The 19,538-nt window shown below is 42.2% G+C and overlaps 1 protein-coding gene and 1 long non-coding RNA gene across 4 annotated transcripts in view; one reads left to right on the plus strand and one right to left on the minus strand.

The window, feature by feature from the left end:
* Positions 1 to 1,631: 1,631 nt before the first annotated feature.
* LOC121857773 lies at positions 1,632 to 18,431 on the minus strand. Its single transcript, XR_006087269.1, has 2 exons — positions 16,290 to 18,431; positions 1,632 to 2,221 (listed from the first exon to the last, which is right to left on the minus strand). It is a non-coding gene; the product is annotated as an uncharacterized LOC121857773 (long non-coding RNA).
* Positions 4,053 to 19,538, plus strand: part of LOC121857771 (cytoskeleton-associated protein 5-like) — an 80,486-nt gene continuing 65,000 nt past the window's right edge. The window contains exon 1 of one of the 3 annotated variants that reach the window (XM_042353921.1): positions 4,053 to 4,110. The gene's annotated coding sequence lies outside the window, so the exon portion shown is untranslated. Of the gene's footprint in view, positions 4,111 to 5,699; positions 5,850 to 19,538 lie in introns of those variants that run through there. The other 2 variants (XM_042353922.1, XM_042353920.1) reach the window with 2 other exon arrangements.

Consider the following 19,538-nt stretch of genomic DNA (forward strand, 5'->3'; position numbering starts at 1 on the left):
GATTAGCTTAAGTTTCCATGTATATTTACGTCTTCAGGTAGAGAAAATTACAATATTCACCGGAGGAAAGTTTGAGTCGGGACCGTGGCAGGTATCCATGCCTGAGCCAGTGTCCGGACTAATGTTAACTTGTCTGGTAGTTTATGACACTTGCCTTAACGGTATGTTTTATGATACTTATTTAATCAACACAACAAATTTCTTGATATAGGCATTAAATTTCCACTGCGCGATGCCTAAATAACATTACGGCAGATATTTTTAGAAAGTTAACTTTAGGAATTTTGTCTGACTTTATTTCAGTGATTCTGTGTTATAAGTCTGCTGTAATTATGTCAAAACATTTATTTTTTCCTTTAATAAATTAGATATTAATGAAAAGTAATCAACTCGACCTGGCTACCCATAGTTTAAAATGAAGAATCGTTTCTATCCAGCACAGACTGAGATACCTCCCCCATCCACTCCACCTTAAAACACCATCTTCGATCTTCAAAAACGACGTAAGTTAACATATTCAACATTTCCTTCATTGGTTCATATACATTAAAGATATCGAGTAACTATGTTAGATTTTTCCCACGAGTAATTGATGCCACATTACGTCTGTGCTGGACAAGAAACAATGGCCAGCGAGAAACACAATAAGCTGCCACGGGGCTTCATTGTCCTACACACTACCCGAACTATACACTCGTTTCTATATTTAGGCGCTATGATTTCGGTATGATTATTACCAAAACGCCATTTTTTCTTTCATATAAAGATTATTTATACAAAAACCCATGAGCCGAAAGCTTCATATAGCTATTTAGAGTTAATATTATGGCACACACTTTCGAAGAGAATGTATAGTTGAGGTGGCGGTGTACAGTGTGTTGTGAGGGTCGGTCACACTCGCCCTCAGGCGATGCACTCAACAAACATGTCACAAAATTATACATTTGATTGGTTTAAATAAATTGCAGTTATATATTCACTCTAAAATAAACGCTGAAGCTTTAAAAAACATTGTGTGTATATAAAGATATATATATATATATATATATATATATATATATATATATATATATATATATTTCATTGGCCCAATAAAGCACGCAGACTTCCACATATAATCAACACCTCACCCCGCCAGGATTTGAACCCACGATCTTATAATTGTGACCGGGGAACGCTACCTCTGGGCCACCAGGCTACCTGGTGACTCAGATGTAGCGTTCCCCGGTCACAATTATAAGATCGTGGGTTCGAATCCTAGCGGGGTGAGGTGTTTTATATATATATATATATACTGTATAAATATATATATATATATATATATATATATATATATATATATATATATATATATATATATATATATATATATATATATATATGTGTGTGTGTGTGTGTGTGTGCTAAAGTACGTATATTACACTAAATAAACAAGCAGTATACTGGAACCAAGTGTTTACAAGCTAAACCTGAAAGGCAGTTATTACTGAGACAATATCAACCTGTGTTGAGTGATGATGACAAGTTTGCTTCTTAAGTAAAACAAATAATCCTTATAAACTAAATTTTCAGTAAAATTCAGAATGAAAATCTTAACCGACATTTTACATGATTGTTTTAGAATGATCATGATCTTGAACACTAATAAGTTTTTTCTTTGTCATTTAAAAAAAATCATATTTGTAAAGCAAATTTTAAAACTAACTGGACTAAGAATCTATACCTTGTACACCCATACAAGTTTAAACTTTCCATACATTAAGATTTGTTTGAAAAAAAGAGCGCCTGCAATTTTTTCACTGACAATTAGACAAGACTACTAGCACATGTAATAAATTTTCATTGATATATATAAGACATAACAGACGAAAGAAATGAAAGTACAATGATTAAAACAATAAAAACATGCGGCATAATACTGTATACGTCATCATTGTTATTACTCCTGTATAATTGACATCCGGTAGTTCTGATTGGTGGGTAAATACGTGACATACAGCCTCCTTTTACATCAAAATACATATACTGTACCTGTATATCTATTTTCAGTGTATTCGTTCATATCATACACAATTTTCTTTCACTGGTAGAACTAATCTATTACTTTATTTTTAATGTTCACTGTTATCTTGTGTTCTGCCACCTCGTCGTCCCTCAGACAACGATCGCGTGATCTCTGACGTCACGCACCAGCTGAGTCGTGACGTTCCTCCTGGCAAATCTGCAGTAGAGAAAATTTACATTAAGAAACATTGAATACGTAAGTGTTTTAAGAAGCATGATTCAACATTTGACTTATATTTCTAACTCTGATATTACTTATTTTATGAAATAAGAGACGTACGTGATAAACGTGAGTCTCATTAGATTATTTCTGGCATGTTGTATAGCCGTAAACTGTACTTCCCCTCTCCCATCCTCTTTCTGTCCAACAATTAACGCACGCCATTGCATCTTAGCAGGAACCATCCCTCTAAGACTTGGTGTGGATGTATATAGTATTTTTATATTTCCATGATAATTGTGTAGAATCGCTTGAGGAAGTTACGCCTCCAAAACGTCGACATATACGCCCATCATTTTCTTCGCATCCATTCTCTCTGCAAAGTCTTAAGTCACAGCTGAGATGGTGAGGAGAACAAGTGTGAGTAGAAACTGGCTTAGGTACTGATGTTTTGGATATTTAAGTTTCTAAACCCCTAAAGGAGCTCCGTCAACATAAACATCGAAGGCCATTATGAACATCCTACACATTTGGTCCAGCACGAGTTAGGCTGCCGTTCAGTTTTAACGGGACAATGTTCACCTGTGTTAAAAATTTTCACCTTTACCGCCCGGAAACCTCACTTGTTTCATTTTTGTTTTTATGGTTAAAATACAAGGTGATAAATAAACTACTCACTGAGGTCATTGTTTCCATATTTAGTAAACACTCTTATTACTGTGCTTTATTGTATTTCCCCCATACTTTGTACAAAAAAATTGGGTAAAATAATATTTTACGACAAATCCCACACACCAATTAAAATGAAAGTGGTCTATTTTTTAAAACTTTGACAAGGGCCAAAGTGAAACTTTTATTTTCATGTCTATCATTTCGTTATATATTGGTCAGGTTGGTCACGAATCTACTTAGAAATACAAATTTTAAACTCATATTGGTAGATTCATATACTGTGAATTTGTACTGTTGTGTTGGTGTTGCTAGTCCAAATACACGGAGAAGGAGGTAGACACATTTTCCCTGGTAGCGAGAGTGTATGTTCCTATTTTATATTGATGTTTACTCGCACGCAATTTTTTCTCCTAGTGTTACTGCCCTCAGGACAACACCCACACCACACTTCAGCGCGCGGCGCCTCATCACAACTAAACAAGGCCATGTTCCCGCCCTCCCCTCCTCGACCTGTCGCCACCATAGTTACCAACTGCCGCTCATTTACAGATAAACTAGAAACAAATATCGTCTCCAGGTACCATGAGTTAATAATGTACTTTCTCTTAGTTTATAGAACTAATATGCTACTACCAGACAGGATGTTCAATGTCGGAGACGGAGGGTCATAATAAATGTACTCAAATCTGACATTGTACATGATTGACACCTCTTGCTCCCACACGGTTGTTGGAGTTTATTTGTGATCCCACGTAAGTTCAACCCGAGCTCATGATATGTGTAAAGGTACAGTATATTCACCTTCATGTTGTTCAGTTATAGCTTATGGACCACGCACTCATTCAGCCAATGATGCAACAGAGGAGGGCTGCCAAGTTTCATCTCAAGGACTCTGGTGAAATTGCTATTATCAATCATGCTTCAGTATATAAATATAAAATGACTATAAACAAATGGTCAAGCAATAAAGAACACAGTCTGGAAGCACTAAATCTCTTCATATAATAGTAAAATTCGCTCTAAGAAAATAAAAATAATGAATCATATTTAAGCAAAAATTATTCGCTTCGCGTTTGGCAGAGATTCGTGGGATTCCAAAAAGCGCTTGGGGTCGGGAGGGACAGGTGGTCTGGTATCTGACGTCAGTGTTGCCGCGGCCGTCGTGGGACTATGTTGTGCTGCCTGTCCTCGTGAGCCTAATCTGTAGTGTTACGGTAAAATTATAGTGTTGACACACCTCTACTTACTACCGATTTGTATATTAGTGTTTTCAGTATACATCAAACGTATTACGTGTAAATAGATCTAGAGTAACTAGACATGTATCGAATCAATTAGTTCATCGTGTGTTTAGTCAAGAGGAAATTCAAAAGACATTACCGAAAACAAGATAATGAAGAAATATACACCCAGCTTTACAAAAATCGTGTTATTAATTATTGGTCACTCTTGGTTATGGCAATCGCACCTGTCATTTTTGGAGGGATACTAAAACTAGTGAAAAAAGAACTAAAACTAAATTGGTGTTACTGTCGCGTGTGCTGACCGCCTGGTGACGAGTGTAGACGACGCCCTGTCAATCTGTCATAGAAATGTTTCATTCAGAATATGAGATTACTACTACTACTACTACTGTGCTATTACAATTATTATTATAATTGGCATGCGATTATTATTATTATTGTTAGGGGTCATATGATTACGTTCCCTGAGGCCTGGGTTGGAATTTAATACGATAAATATAGAATAATATGCTGTAATTGTTATATAATATATAATTAAAAAAAAATCGTAATTCAGTATATGAACATTTGACTGTTAATTAATGTTTTGCTCTAGTTGTATATTATTTTGTATATATTTCATTGTATAGTTTCTTGTGACGGTTATAAACTGCAAAAGTATTAAGTAAAAAGTATTGGAGGTATGTGGTGAATATGATGTGTTCGTGAAAATGGTTTAAAGAGAAGTTATTATTATTATTAGAACTAGTAATATTGTTATTTACTGAATAGTTATTATGATTTTTGACAATCATATTAATTTTATTAGTACTGTATTATTTTGCCTTACAGTTTATTGCTAATAATGTTTTATAGTTATATAATTTTCGTGATCTTTTGTTGTCATTTATAAAGTCATCACTCCCCAAAAAATCAGATATACAGATGGACAGATAGACAGAGGTGTCAAATGGTGAGGAGTTAGAAATAATATGATAAACGTAGAAGTTGCTAAAGTAAAAATATAGATTTTTACTGGCTCCCCGGAGTCTGCTGGCCACTTGAGACGCTCCTCGCCCAGTCACACCGCTAAATCCCATGGAAAATCCCCAACCGGACAAAATCCTCACCGGATCAATTCCTTACCGGATAAAATCCTACTGGACAAATCCCATTTGGCCTTTTCCGAGTAATAAAATATAACCGTACAGTGTGTTACGAGACACATACCAATTTTACAAGTGGGCAAAATTTATCCAGGTTAATTAAGTTAAAATAAATTAAGAGGCTGGGTTAGTAAAGACTCGGTGGTTAAGTTAGGCTGGGTTAGAGTTGATTCAGGCCATGTTTAGGTTCTCGTACGAGCTTAAAGTAAAGTTCGAGTTAAGTTAGGCGTGGATTGGTACCCTGATGTCTGTGTGGGCATTATTCAAGGGTAGATGTCCTACACCCGCGACCAAAAACATCCACAATAATACCAAAACCATTGTTCTTTCGCGTATGCAATTCTACTTTCGCGTTACTTTCATTTTCAACAAAGGTGTTTTTGTTTATAACGTTTTGTTGATGTTCAATAAAATAAAAACTTTAATGAACGAAAGGAAATAACACTTTAAGGTGGTAATATATAGAATTACACGGTTGTGGTGGTGTGGTCTACCATCCTGGATCAGCTGACGGAGCATCGCGAGAAGAGGATCCGATCTCACTTTAAGAGGTTCTAACACCAGGTAAGATCTGTGCTTGTTATTTATGACTCGTGTTTAAAGATACTGCGCATATTTACTGTGTGATATTTAACTAGATTAATCCGAATTCCTTAGAGATTCATTTGGTATGCTTTTCGTCCTACTGGGTATTGTGAGATTACTGTAGCTTAAGGCATTATCTCAGCACATATGTAAGGTTGGGGAGTTTGTAGAAATACGTGCTGGTCCTTAGGCTACGGGTGCTTAAGAATCCAGACCCAGTGTTATTACCGGGCTCGTTTCCTGTAAAATTTTCATGGGTCTATTTTTTCCGCGCAAGTTTGTTTTCTCTTAAAGATTTCCCGCTTTTTTTTTCCAGCGCGTTAGTTTTCTGTTAGATTTTTCCCTCTCTATCCCGCGAGTTCGTTTTCAATTAACTCTCTCCTGTCTTGTTCCCACGAATTCATCTTTTATTAACTTACCCCGCAATTTCGTTTTCAAGGTCCTTTGTCGCTTCTTAATAGCATTCGTCCTGATACTTGCCTTCCCTCTAAAATATTTCTTTATCATCTATTCAGTATTATTCCTTTACTCGGCATTTGCTGTAAATGTGTATACTTTGTTCCGTATGTTTCGTTTTTTTTCTTCATAATAGTGTTCCCTTCTCTATACAGTATTTACATTATTCTACTTTAGGCTCGTTCCCCTCAACCTTCATCCCCAGACACAGCGTGACTCACAACCTACTCGCTCTCCCTCTCCCCATTCAATCCACTCCTCCCTTCACCCCAAACTCTCTCCCCTCCAGCCCATCGTCCTCACCCCTCTAAAAATAATATACCCTCCTCCAACAGTCTTCTTACCACCTCTCCTTTCCCCTCGTCTTTTACTCCTCTCCTCTCTTCACCCCTCTTCTCTTCACCCATCCTTTCCTCCTCCTCACCCCCTCCTCTCTTCACCCCGCCACCATTACCTTAATCCCGAAGAAGGGGAAAAATTAGCTGTCCCAGTAAATTACAAACTAATCTCTCTCCCCCAAGTATACCAGACAAAATTAAACGAAGAAAAAAATCTTAACTACTACCTCAAGAATTGCTAAGATCTGATGAACAAAAACTTAATTCTAGACAGTTTGTAATTAGTAAAAATAAGTGTAGCGACAACTAATACAAACTACACTTATCTTATTACACCCCAGATACTCAGGTTAGGTTAGTCGACCAAAGTTATCCCACCATCTATCTCCCTCTCGTTGTCTTAGACTTTCTCATGTGTGTGTGTGTGTGTTCTTTCTTAGCTTTCTTATCTTCTTTCATCCTATCCTTTAAAAATAATCTCTCCTTCGTACACCTTCTACCACACCAAACATTTCCTTCATTTCCTCTCCTTTACCACTCACCGTCAATCTCCCTGATGTTCACCGCCCCTGCCAACTCTTGTATTCACCCTCAGTATTTTTTTTAGGAAAGAGAGACGAGGAAGGGGGGGAAGACTTCTAGGAGGGAGGAAGGGGCCTAATAGTTGGGATATTGAAGAAGTTTAGTAGGTAGGAGTGCGTTTGTCTGTCTGCCATACCTTTACTTTACTTCCCTCTCTCCCTATCCCTACATCATCCCCCAATATCCTTCTTCCTCTATACGCTACATCCCTCTACCCCCCCCTTTCCTCTCAACCCACGTGGATGTCCAAAATAAAAACAAAACACTTTCCAACCAGTGGATCTTTCTGTCTCTGTCTGTCTGTGGTCTTGAGGTCATTGGCTAAGATTACTGTGTCCTTCGCCGTGTCTTCATGTTGCCGTGGAGGTGGAGGGCGTGGGAAGGCGTGGGTAATAATGAGAGGTGTGTGTGTGTGTGTGTGTGTGTGTGTGCGTGTGTGTGTGTGTGTGTGTGTGTGTGTGTGTGTGTCCCGTTACTAGGCAATACTTACACACGCACATACACACGCACACACACACCCGTACTCTTATTTATCAGTTGACGAAAGTTTCACAGCTGACCGACTTAAACACATCGTCAAGTTTTAATCAAAGTTGAAGGTCAGAGGTCACGGAAAATCTCATGGCATTTTAGTTTCCACCGTTATGAGCTGGTGTTATTTAGGTTGTCATTTGTTTATTAAGTTTATGTTGTTTTTGAGGCAGCGGAGGCATTTTGTTTTGAGGTTGTCAGTTCGTCTGCCAGTCCGTCCGTCCGCCAACCTGTCAGTCCGTCCGTCCGTCCGTCCGTTCGTTCGTTAACAGCAAAGGTGTCTAGTTATCATCTTCTCGACCGATAGTTTGTTTATCTTAATATTAAACCTGATAGATTACAGACTCAGGCAGCTACGGACACCCAGCTGCCCACACACGCCCTCAAATATTATAACACTCGATCAAGAAAGATGACAAATAATGGTAGAAGTTAGTGAGAAAAATACTTTGTGATTTGATTAATTTTGTTGGGTGTTCTGTGGCAGTAAGTTACGAGCTATTGCAGGACACACGTTGCTTCTTACTCAAATGGTGACGCAAAGATGGCGTCAGATTCATATTGAGACCATACTGTATAGCTTGAGGTTAGGTTAGGTTATATTAGCGTTAGAGTAGGTTGTCTTTGGTTGTTAGCGTTAAGTTTGATTTGGTTGGTTAGCGTTAGGTTAGGTTACATAAGCGATTGCGTTAGGTGGTGAAGTTGGGTTTACTTAGGTTAGTTAGCGTTAGGGTGTTTAATCTTCAGGTGAAATAAGCCGGGGGGGTAAACTTCAGGTGATCCGATCTCTAATACCTCAGACACAGTAAGTTAAATGTCACATGACTCTTGAAGACTAAGGTTAGGGGCCAGTCGTTGTGGGGTTGATTCCTATATATTGTAGTAAGACTGGGACCCGTTATAGCCTGTACCTGGTATGGATCACTGTAATTCATTTCCCTCGTTCCTTGGGGCGCCGCAGGTGTGACGTCACGCCTTGAATACGGATTTCCTATGTTCATCACCCTGTTGACTGTCCTCGTAGGGTTCACTGCTCCTCCCCCCCCCCTTCCCTCTCCCCTCAACCGTAACGAAATGTGGCCAGACGAGTGGTTTTGTGAATTCTGGCTTACCGGAAGTCGGAGTTCACGATATAGTTGACGTTTGTTTGTGTATTTGTCTGTAGGTGTGACCAGTGTGTGTGTGTGTGTGTGTGTGTGTGTGTGTGTGTGTGTGTGTGTGTGTGTGTGTGCTCGTTTCTCAATGTATGTGTACATGTGTGTGGGTGTTTTTATTACAAATATGGCTTCATGGACACGTTTTCATCGGGGTCAGTGTGTGTGTGTGTGTGGTTGTAGAGACACAATTTAGGTTAATAATCTCCCCACTAACCTGTGTACAGTATATGTTTACATTTGGCGAGACCATAGACCATAGTGTGGTAGTTGGCAGCGAGAGGTGTGTATATATTAATACACTTATACAGTATAGCTGCATTACGCCTCACTGTAGGCCAACCTGACCTGACCTGACGGTACGTTAGGTTAAGTTAGGTTGGGGCCATTGAACTTGTCTTGTATGTATGTTAGTCTGTTTACTGTATTTAAATACTTTCTCTCGCTACACTGAGGAGAAACTGAACACAAGACCCGCTAATATATATAACGTTGAAATTATTTTTTCAAGTATTTTATCCCTCCTAATATTGGACGCTGATACAGAGTATATTTATTTTACCTTCACTACACGAACATCCGGGACACAAGAATCTGTCATCGCTAAAAGGTTTTGGTCGTCTCATAAACGTTATAACTGTTTTACACATTTTTTCCTTCGGGTGCTTCATTTTTTAGTCAGTGAGTTTTCAGAACAAAACAGAGGAAGTTTTCGGAAATAACTTAGAATATAGAAGCGAGAATTTTGATCACAGTGGTGCGTCACCCGTCATCAACAGATAACGGGCAACTTTCCCATAATGTAAAGTGAATTTTGTAGTTTAATTGGTTATCATTCCTTAGCGTCATCTAAAACCTACAATTATATGGGATTCGTTGTCTCCACGTGATGATCTGAACCATACAGTGCTATTGATCCTGTTTCTCTAAACTTGTGGTGTGGTTAGTTTTTTATTCCCGGGAGTAAACTGACTTAATATTCTGTCTAATATGTTAGGTTAGGTTAAGTGAGAACAGGAAGTTTACTGTGAAACTTTACTTTATAATGAAAAAAAATATGATTCCCGGTGGAGATTTAACAAACTTTACCAAATTAGTCACCCGATGCGTCCATATATTATTTTGTGCGTTGTTGACTTGTACTGTACTTACATTATGACCGTTTGATACATATTGATCGTGGAATATATTAAAGTGGCCTGTTGCCATCTGCAGCTCGACACTATCTTGCCCCGCCACCATGGGAAGAAGGAGAGGGGGGAGGGGGCTGGTGGGAGGAAGAGAGAGAGAGAGAGATGGGAGAAGGAGATGGAAGGAAAGGATATAGGAAGAGATGTTGAGTTTGTGGAGAAGTAATGGAAGAAGGGAGGGGAAGAAAAAAGATAAATAAGTTAGAAGTGAGAGAAGGAGGGGAGGGAGAAGGGGAGGTTAATGGTGCGACCGATCAACCGACCAGATCATCACTGCTGCCTTTATAAACAAGTTGGTGGTGTTGTTACCAGGCCGCTGTGTACCAACATCACGGCCCAGAAAACTAGTACCGTTATGTGGGCGCTGAACCACCCCTCCAAGGATGATAGTGAGGCGCATTTTCGTAATAGTATCAATAGGAGGGAGGGAGTGAGAGCATCAGATATACGTGCGAAGATCGCCACCATTGTCAAGGCAACAAAAAGATGACGTGAAGCATCCCACTTTCTACAGCCCACTAGCACCCCGCGTCCCAACCCGTCCACTGGCACTGACTTCCTTCATTGCACGCATCATTATTTTATTACCTATTTTCTTATCTCTTAATATATCGTGAAAATTAATATGTATAATTGGTAATGAGTAGTTTAGGTTGTTTGTAATACTAGTGGAACATTTTATTTTGTGTGTATTTATTATTTACAATGTCAAGATGTAATGGACTCGGACACAGACCCCTGATATTCTGCAGATAGGCGGCTAATTTGGTGGTGGCCGCAGTGTCTCTTGTCTAGTTGTGGGAGACGGACTTTCTCTCGCCGTGGGAGTGAGATATATTTGGCAGACCATCTGACCAACACACTGACTGACAGTTCTTTTGTAGACATCTTCGATCATATGTTGACCAAATACAAATATACATAACTGCACAAATACTTACACTCAGAAATGTACATATACTTACAACATACATAAATACACATATAATTACACACCAATAAAGATGCACACATACTTACATACATACATAAAGTCAGAAACAATCACAAGAACTACCACCAATAACGCCACTAATAATTATATTCACGGTGACTGAATCAATGAGTCATAAATAAATAAATAAATAAATAAATAAATAAACCCCCTTATCCCCTTACAATGGTGAATGGCGAAATGGGATTCTCTAAAGATTATGAATTAAATTTCCCCTAACTCAACCAAACCCTTAACCCCCACCCCCAGTTACGTTAGGGTGTTTAAACAATTAATTAGGTGAGAAATAGAGCTGTGGGCTGGGGTGTCTATTCTTCATATTATACGATGTGATAAGCCATCTCTTAACGAGTTTCTGAGGCTGTGGGTATTGAGTGAGGGAGGTGACCGTGGGTGTGGGTGGGTGACCGTGGGTGTGGGGTGGAGGTGACCGTGGGTGTGGGTGGAGGTGACGGTGGGTGGGGTGGAGGTTACCGTGGGCGTGGGTGGAGGCGACCGTGGGTGTGGGTGGAGGTGACGGTGGGTGTGGGAGTGGGGTGGGTGGAGGTGACTGTGGGTGTGGGTGGAGATGACCGTGGGTGTGGGTGGAGGTGACGGTGGGTGTGGGTGGACGTGTGGGTGTGTGGGTGTGGGGTGGAGGTTACCGTGGGCGTGGGTGGAGGCGACTGTGTGTGGAGGTGACTGTGTGTGCAGGTGACCGTGGGCGTGGGTGGAGGTGACCGTGGGCGTGGGTGGAGGTAACATCAGGATATACGGGTTATGAGTCATGGGCGTCTAATTGGGGTGAAGGTCAGGTGGGCTTTACTTTTACTAGGCTGTTGACTTATTAGGCCCCGTTTCTAATATGAACTTGTCCCAATAGGCTCCCCCCCCCCCAGTATAATGTCCTTATCCTAACAGGTCTCAATCGTAATAGGCCTTGCTTCTAATAGTCTCAAGCGAACCTAAACATGTGGATTGGACGCTTATCATAATGAATAGGTTAGGTTAGGTTTGATGAGGTTAGGTTAGGTTAGGTTAGGTTAAGTTAGGTTGTGTTGGGGTAGATTAGGTTAGGTTAGGCTTGAAGAGGTTAGGCTAGGTTAGGTTAAGTTAGGTTGTGTTTGGGTAGATTAGGTTAGGTTAGACCCTATTTCGGATTAGGACTCGTTTGATGAATCACTCGTCCATTTATATACCTAAAACAAGAAGCGAAAAATCACCATGAAAAGTAAATAAATCACGTACCGAAATATCTTGGACCAAAAATAAATTACAGTAAACTACTTTTTCTTACACCGTCACCTTTTAAACCTTTTTATATATTCATTGTCAAGTTTATTTTAAGAACAAATTTCCTCAGTAACGAGTTAACTGTGTGAGGAGAATGAACAGCGTTGTGGGGGGAAAGTGTTGATTTATTTTACTTCGTGGAGAGTGAAATAAGGATAAATAGATTAGTTGCCGTTGATTGAGGTGCCTGCCCCCCCCTCCCTCCACTCCACCCCACTCCACCCTCACTCCACTCCACCCCACTCCACCCTACCCCACTCCGCCTCTCCGTCACCTCCACACTAACCACGATAGGAAGGGTACAAATTTAATTAACCTGCGCTCGAGTCAGGTGTCAATTCACCCCTATTGGCTAACCTTGGCCCTTTGACCGAAAAAAACAAAACACGTGACAGTTTCAGTAGATGTGAGGATGAACAAATGTACAGGATGTCACGTAGACGGGGAGACATTTTTTGAGTCATTGAATACAGTAAACAAACAGAGACATTATTGTAGTTGTTATTTAAATGGAAGAGTTATTGTGATGTTTGAATGTTTGTTTACTGCTCCACATATCCACCTTCTCTCGTAACCTTTGGAGGCCGATGATTGTTTAAACTGTCGTGGACGACGATGGTTTAAAGTTTAAACCATAATCCTTTGAGGACGATGGTTCTAAGTTACATTTTAAAGACGATGGTTTAAGTTATAATCCCCAAAGAGTTTTAACCCCTCCTCCTCAAAGGGTTCACACTCGAGAATGTAGTACCTAACCTTAGTACAGACGGCAGATGGTTTATACTTTATGTCCTGAGCAGCATTTAAGTGTTTGTCTTGTATAGGTCATGTAAGGAGTACAGGCAGTGGACACCTCACATAATCACTCTCCTTGTTGAAACCTCTTAAAAAGTTCACAGGGAGTCAAATTCGGTGCTTTTGGGTGGATGTGTGGTGTGGTATGGTGAGGTGTGGTAGGGTGGGTTGGGGTATGGTAGGGGGGGATCAGTCAGTGAGACAGTCGATACATTATTTGGTGAATTATATATATATGCGGGTATCTGTTATGACACGTATACGGTATATTAAGAAAATAAGGCCCTCTTACTACCTTGATATAACTAACTGCCCTCTCCGTCAGTTGGAAGTTTCACATTTAACGGACTATCCTCTCCCATATAAACCGTTAGCTGGAGGTTTCACATTTAAGATCGATATGACGGACTATCCTCTCCCACATAGTCCGTTATTTGGAGGCTTCGCTGTTTTTTCCCCCACGTGAGCCAGACCTTACAACTGTCACGGATGCAGTAAGTTGTCTGGACATTCTCGTCATCCGGAGTGTTTTTCAGGTCAGCCTGGAGCGGGGCTGTGATATTTTAAAAATGAAGGGAGCGGGGGGGGGAGAAGGGGGGGAACAGGGAGGACAGGGGAGGGAGAGGACGGAAAGGGAAGAAAGCAGGGTGGAAGGGGAGAGGGTGGTCAGGGGAGGAAGAGGAGTGGGAAGGGGAGAAGCAGAGTGGAAAGGGGAGGAAGGAGGAGTATCAGCGAATTCCCATCACCACAGCTCATGTTTACATTCCTGGGGGAGTCTGGTAAAGAAGCAATAATCTCTGAGCCCCATGAAGCGAGTGTTTATCAGGTGGTTGTGAGGGCCTGAATCACCATCAGCAGCAGGTGAGGTCAGATTTATGGCTTCCTTCGTCAGCCATGTGTTCCTCTTTCCTGGCTGACTGACTGGCTCACTGACCGATAAATAATGTTGTTTAGCGTCATCTCACGCCGGAGGGGGGAGGGGCGGGATTTTACCGATACGTGTCATATGAGCTGCCGGGCGTGTGGTGACTACTCAGGTATTAACGCAGCTATCATCCACTCTTGAACTTAGGACTTACCCCTCCACCCCCCACCCCACCTCCACCGCACACTCACCCCAACCTCACCCCCACCCCCAACACCGTAAATTTTGTGTCGCGTCTGAACAAACATCACGGCCTGCTGGACCCTCTTCAACCTCACACCAACTAATCTAACTTAACGACCGTAGGGTAATGTTTTGGGTTAGGTTAAGTTTATTTAGTTTGTGTTAAATGAGAGAGAAATAAATGTAACGTTTCTGTTTGTAATTTTTTTCTTTTTAAACCTTGTCCGTCTTGCTCGCCCTATGTGTGTGTGTGTGTGTGTGTGTGTGTGTGTGTGTGTGTGTGTGTGTGTGTGTGACCACCAGAGCCTTAAATTCTCTAATTGGCTGCTTCCTACTCCCTCTCCCTCCCTCCATCTCTTTCTCTCGCTTAACTTCTGTCGATACCGTCTCTCTCTCCCTCCCTTTTCATTAACTTCTATCAATACCTCTCTCTCAACAAGTATTCCTGCCTCAGGGTAAGAGTCTCAGAGCCTGTTAAACGTTCCCTCCAGCTTGAGGCCACATCTCGCTGTCACGTCAGCCTCACTCAAGCACCAACACACAGACGGCGACCATTACTGGGTGGATACTGCGTTCAGATTCTACTTTAAATAGGTAGACCCTTTCTGCCTCTTCTTAATGTGGTATAATGAACGTACAAACCTTTCAGAGTCTTTTGGGTAGTGTGTGTGTGTGTGTGTGTGTGTGTGTGTGTGTGTGTGTGTGTGTGTGTGAGAAGGTAAGTTAGCAGTTGGTGTGGGCCGCACAGGAGAACTGGCGGTTACATAAATCAATATTGCACCATGGCCAACACCTGCCTACCAGTAATTGGCAAATCCCACACGTGTACACACTTACACACATCGCTTGTTGATGTACGCGTATATACAGGCACTTACACACACCGCTTGTGGATGTACACGTGTACACATGCACTTATATAACTCACTTGTTGATGTTCACGTTGACACATGTACGGATGAATGTGGACGTTTATTTGGATAAACTTACACAATTGGATGTGGATTTTTTACATGCACACACATGCACATACGGATATATAGAAGTCGACATTTACACATCTCTTATTTGGACGTACGTTTGTACACACCTATGGCTACACGTGGATACACAGGTATACACATATATAATCGCATGTAGGTGCACAGGTGTACACATAGTTACATACTTCTGCAATTGGATATAAAGGTGTACATACACACACACATACATACACAGTCGCATTCATAGAGACGTCAACACAGAGCTGGACTGTGTGAGAAAATGGTCATCTTGTGATTTGTAGAGCGAGTTAACACTGTTGTTGCCAGCCGCTGTACTAGAGTGTTTAAACAGAACAGCGTCCTGGGAAATATTTAATGTTGTAGCAGGTGAAGCTCTAGTGTGTTCTTAAGACAACAGGTGAGGAAATAATGGCAGGTAAAGTGTGGGTGAGTTCAGGGAATAATTTGGTGTGGGCGTGAGACTCCTGGGAAATACCTGTGAGGGTTAAGCTATGCACACACACACACACACACACACACACACACACACACACACACACACACACACGGGACATAAAGTTAAGTCGTGGTGAGGGGTAAATTTCCATATTAATTAGTCTGTGGCAATACGGTTTTTAGTGTGTGTGTGTCTGTGTGTGTGTGTGTGTGTGTGTGTGTGTCTGTGTGTGTGTGTGTGAAACAATGAGTGCATGTGTCTCAAGAAGTAACTCAACCTCCTTTCCTTCCCCTCCAACTCTCGTTTCCCTCCTACACCCTCCCTCCCCCTTTCCCTACACCCCCCCTCCCTCCCTACACCCTCCTCCCTCCCCACCCCCTCCCTCCCTCCTCCCTTCCCTCCTACACCCTCCCCCACAACACTATACAGTAAGACCGACTTGTGTATATACAGTCTGGTTTAAGTGCGAGTTAACACACACACACACACACACACACACACACACTCACTCCTCGGAATGCCAAACATGCAGGCATAAAAATAACCAGGTGTAACTTACCTTGTGCCTGGCCCTCATTGGTGTCATTTCTGCCACCGCGTCTGTTGTCCTCTTCCTTCCTCTTCCCTTTCTCCTCATTTTCTTCCTTTTTTCCTCTTCCTCTTTTTTCTCCTCGTCTTCCTTCTTCTTCCTCCTTCTTCTTGCGACATTCTTTCATTTCTCCTCCTTTTCCTCCTTCGTGCTATCTCTTCTCATTCCTCCTCCTCCGCCTCTTTCTCTTGTCTTACTGCTGCTTTCTCTTCGCCTCCCGGTTATTCAACGTCTTGTTTTTATATCGCCTTTTCTTGCTGTGGCCATCATTTGTTGTCTAGCACTTTATTCACCTCTGTCTTACTTCCCTTCACATCTGACGTTTTCTCTCTTCCTGACTTTCTCTTCTTGCTCTCCTTATGTTATGTCGTCTATTTATCTCCCTGGTTCGTCGATGTCTTCTTTTGGTTCAACACTTGTAAATAGGAACGAGTGTCGAGGGTGTGTGATCTTGTTATCCCACCAGAGTCAGCCATTCAGCCATCTTTCTCTTAAATGGGTCGAGTGTTGGGGTCGAGACAGAGTCGATGTGATCTCGGGGTCCAGGTGTATCGAGTTGTTATGGCTGAGTCGACATCCCCTCTTCCTTCTCCTCCTCCTCTTCTTCCCCCTCCCCTTGCGCCGGGTTGTTGAATCGACGTCAATGGTACAGTCGACATTCCTCCTTGCATCGACTCCAGGTGTGTCGGGTTGTTGAGTCGACGTCAATGTTACAGTCGACACCCCTTTACATAACGCCTGCTTGATGGAACAATTTAAGTCGACGTCAGTGATAAAGTCGTCGACACCTCCTCCTCCCCCCCTTACGTTGACGCCTGGTGTGTCGAATTGTTTAAGTCGACGTCGATAATACTGCCGTCGACATCCTCTTGAACGAGCCCCTCCTCCTCTACACGAGCTGAGGTAAGGTTGTGGGTCATGGCGGGGCTGTGAAGGAAAACTTGACTCTTCCTTTTATGTCTGGTAACACCCCCGTGTGTCCCCCAGAACCAGTGCACAGCAGCGGGTCGAGGTCCTCAGGCTGGTGATTCAGCTGTGTGTGTCTCTCTCTCTCTTTCTTTCTTTCGTTCTATTTGCAAGAAAGAAATACATTCTCCTTCCATTTTCTTTTATATATTTTTTTTTGGGTGTGGTCGCACGAATAGGGGCTTATATTCGTTTTCTTTCTCTCTCTCTCTCTTCCTCTTTCTCTGGCCATAAAGTAGATGTTTTCCTCTTTATTTCACCAGAAAAACTTTTTTGTTTCCTTTCTTAGTCTTCTTGTCTGTTTTAGTCTTCACAGGAGCACATATCTTTTTTTTTTTACTTCAGAGGGACACATTTCTTGGAATTTCCTTCAGGGGGACACATACCTTGACAGTTTTCTTCAGGGGGACACATACCTTGACAGTTTTCTTCAGGAGGGACACATACCTTGACCTTGGGAAAGAGAGTACAAAGCCCTCACAGTAAGGGCGTGCATCCTCCCTAGCCGATGCAGAAGGCGGAGTTTGTGACACGCTTCTGTATATAGGTGAAGGGGAGGGGAGGGGGGTCCTCCACAGGGTCACACAACAACAGTGGGACAGACCTCTGTTCCTTTACCTTTTCACTGTTTCCCTTTATCTTGACACGTTGTTTATTTGGGTTTTCCTCTTCTCCCTTTTCCTCCTTATTCTCTCCTCGTCTTCTTTCCTCTTTTCTTCTCCCTTAATCTTATTCATATGCTTCTTTGCTCTTTCTCATGTTGTTGTTCTTCAGTCTCGTGCCTGTGGTGAAGCAACAGGCGCGCCCCGGGCACCAGTCGTCCACACTCTTTTCAAACTCCATCTTGTTTACTTTCCTTCTAAGTTCTCCTTCATGTTCGTCTTCTTTCTTCCTCCTTCTCCTCCTCTATCTTTCCCCCTCTCCTGCTGGTGGGGAAGCAGAAGGAGGAGGAGGAGGAAGTGGTGCCCCGGCAAGCAAGGAGTCCACACTCGCCCACGGCCGCTGGATACTGGTCCCTCCTGAGCCCGGTGGCGCCATTTATGTGTCGCCAGGCCTCATTCCCCTCGTTACTGCCAATTGTGAGGCGAGGGGAGGATGAGGGGGTGCTGGCGGGTAGAACTGTGTCTCCCCTCCCCTCCCCCTCACCCGCACTTGGTCCCCTCTGTCACCCAACCCTGCTGCTGATGCCTTTACCACCTCTAACTTAACCGCCCCCCTCCCCCCTTTCTCTCCACTCTCACCCCCCCCCCACCGCCTCCTACCCCCAATCCCCTCTTTAACCCTCACCGTCCCCTCTAAACCCTCACACCCTAACCACCGTCCCCTCACTACCCTCAACGTTCACAACCGTCTTCTTTCCCTCCTCATTTGCCACAATCTGTCGCTTTTACCATCACTTCTCACTACGTTCCCCTCTATCCTCACACCTTACCCCCCGTTTCTTATCTTATACCCTTTACTCCTCTCCCCTCACCACTCTTCCCTCTCCCCTCACCACTCTTCATTCTTCCCTCTCCCCTCTACCCTCACCACTCTCCCTCTACACCTCACCATTTCCCCTCTACCCTCACCCTGGGCTCGGGTTTCCCCTCGGTGGTGGTGACTGCCCGTATGTGTGGTAGACGTCCATTGTTTGTGGCGTGTGTTTGTGCCTCATTGTTCTGGCTCTCGTATGAATCATTAATTTATTTTTATTTATTTTTTATTGTTCCTCTGTTTCTTCGCTCACCCACTGTCTCTCCCTCGTCATTTACCATCAGTGTAAATGTCTGTCTTCATTTACATCTCTCCTTTGTGATTTACACCTCGTCCTTGACCTTTTTATAGATTAGTAATGCCCCTTTAACCCCTCGTTCTTCCCTTCACTATCCCTCAACAAGGTCACTATCACTTGAGTATCTGACCAAGTGGTGTTGTTTCTAAAGTGGTTTAAAAGCTTTGGATGCCAGTGATTTTCAGCAGCTTTTTGTAGTAAGAATGGATGACTTTCGTGTACAATTTTTTGGTGTCTGAGAAGAAACTCCGATATAGAAAGGGTCCGTTAGATATAAAACCTCCATCTAACGAACGATATACAGGGAAAAGTCCGTTATATCGAGGGTCCGTTAGAGATAAAACCTCCATGTAACGAACGATATACAGGGAAAAGTCCGTTATATTGAGGTTCGTTAGATATAAAACCTCCATGTAACGAACGATATACAGAGAAAGTCCGTTATATCGAGAGAGATAAAACCTATGTATATACAGAAA

The sequence above is a fragment of the Homarus americanus genome, unplaced genomic scaffold (assembly GCF_018991925.1).
Source record: "Homarus americanus isolate GMGI-L3 unplaced genomic scaffold, GMGI_Hamer_2.0 scaffold16712, whole genome shotgun sequence".
Lineage (NCBI taxonomy): Eukaryota > Metazoa > Arthropoda > Malacostraca > Decapoda > Nephropidae > Homarus > Homarus americanus.